Here is a 1,899-nt window from a genome sequence, read left to right as displayed (position 1 = left end):
GAGAGCGCAACGATGCTCTAAATGTGTTGGCATAGCAACGTGATACTTCCTGTTTCCTTTTCCGCCTGTCCTACGAAGGCCGTCTCGTTTAATTCTAGGTTGAGGACACTTCGTATATGCATCCTACAGAGGATGCGACCTCCAGAGGATTCGACCTCCGGAGGGTGCAGCCTTCTAAATGAGACACAGCTATTGAGTCCTTGTTAGTGTAATTGCTCTCACCTGTTCCTTGTGTGGTTTCCTCCCTATTTATAGTGCCCCTTGCTCTATTGTCTTTGCTGGTTCGTGGTCATTCTTTTCCTCACTGTGTTTATCTTTATCTCTGTCTGTGTTCCATTATGTGTTCCTGTCTGTTTGATCTTGTGCTCTAGTCTTGTCTCTTGTAATTCTATGTTCTTGTCTTGTTTTTGAATGCGGTCTGTTTTTGTCCTTTTGCCTTTTAATTTAGTTCTCTTAGTCCTGATCTTTTGTTTTAATTTTTTGGTTATTTGTGTTGGTTAATTTAATATTAATATTTAGGGGATTTTTTATTAGTCCTTTTGTTTTGTTTTTTCTCTTGCCTGTCTTAGAATAATTTGTGTTCCTGTGGAGCTATGTTTTGTCTTGTTGTGGTGCCTTGTGTGGTTTCTTCCCTATTTATAGTGCCCCTTGCCCTATTGTCTGTTTGATCTTGTGCTCTAGTCTTGTCTCTTGTAATTCTATGTTCTTGTCTTGTTTTTGAATGCGGTCTGTTTTTGTCCTTTTGCCTTTTAATTTAGTTCTCTTAGTCCTGATCTTTTGTTTTAATTTTTTGGTTATTTGTGTTGGTTAATTTAATATTAATATTTAGGGGATTTTTTATTAGTCCTTTTGTTTTGTTTTTTCTCTTGCCTGTCTTAGAATAATTTGTGTTCCTGTGGAGCTATGTTTTGTCTTGTTGTGGTGTTAGCGTTCCTGTCCTGACCTGTTCCTGTCCACTGGTTCCCTTGCCTGGTGTCTGGGGTGCTTCAGAGTTTATGGTCAACAAGTATCTGAGCTCAGCTCTCTGGTGCCTTGCTCTGGTCTCTCTCCCAGCCTGGTCTTGCCGCCTCTGCTGCTATAGTATTCTGCCAGTTGACGTCTGCGGCTGTTCCAGTGCCCTTCCCTAGCTATCTGTTTATTGTGTTCCTGTTGTGGTATCACCTGTGCACCTCACAACCCTTTTGTATGGATCTGTTTTGTCAATAAACCCTTGTTACTCTCACTGCAATTGGGTCCTCCTTCCAGATCCCTGACACACGCTCTGTATTCACAAAAATGAGACTGGTGCCAACTTTAAGAGGCTTTTTTGCTTGCTTTGAAAACTTTAGCTTATATGCAAGTTTTATCTATTTTATTTATGTATTTGTTTGTGTGAGTTTACAGTGTCAGGTATTTGCATCTCTTTTAACCTTATATCCAAGAAAGTGCAAAGAGATTACTTCATCGCTTGTCGTTAAAGCTCCTGAGGTAATCGTTTTAGACTGTTCTATCTCTCTGGGACAAAGACCCTCGGTGATGAGGGGGACGAACAACTGCGAAAGCCGTGGGAAAATATTGCGCGGGGGGGTTGTGGGCAAGCACTGGTAATTAATCTGCCAACAGACGCTGTGAAAGAAAGACAAAAAATGAATCTGAGGTGATATGACCAAATCCGACTCCCCATATTCATTAAAACCTACCTTAAAACATCAATTCATTGCAGAGGTTTGACGAGGGTCGGGACTGACAGAGATGTTTAAGTTGGTTGCGGTGGCGGAAGCGGATGTGACCAGTTCAGGTGCGCCAAGCTCGCGACTCGGGTGCTTTCACACCTGTAGATCGATTGCTTTGTTCCGAAACAGGGATTACAATTATTACAACATTGCTTTTTATTCTTGGTGCGGTTCGCTTTCACACAAT

At 41.6% G+C, this 1,899-nt stretch overlaps 1 long non-coding RNA gene across 1 annotated transcript in view; it reads right to left on the bottom strand.

The window, feature by feature from the left end:
• LOC107596331 (uncharacterized) overlaps positions 1-1,249 on the bottom strand; it is a 2,265-nt gene extending 1,016 nt beyond the window's left edge. Inside the window, exon 1 of the long non-coding RNA XR_001610351.1 lies at positions 944-1,249. This is a non-coding gene — a long non-coding RNA (uncharacterized lncRNA). The remainder of the gene's footprint in view (positions 1-943) is intronic.
• Between the last annotated feature and the right edge of the window lie 650 nt (positions 1,250-1,899).

Source organism: Sinocyclocheilus grahami, unplaced genomic scaffold (assembly GCF_001515645.1).
Source record: "Sinocyclocheilus grahami isolate Dianchi unplaced genomic scaffold, SAMN03320097.WGS_v1.1 scaffold217.1, whole genome shotgun sequence".
Taxonomy (NCBI): domain Eukaryota; kingdom Metazoa; phylum Chordata; class Actinopteri; order Cypriniformes; family Cyprinidae; genus Sinocyclocheilus; species Sinocyclocheilus grahami.
The sequence above is the reverse complement of the archived record's forward strand: the minus strand, read 5'-3'. Positions and strand labels throughout refer to the sequence as shown.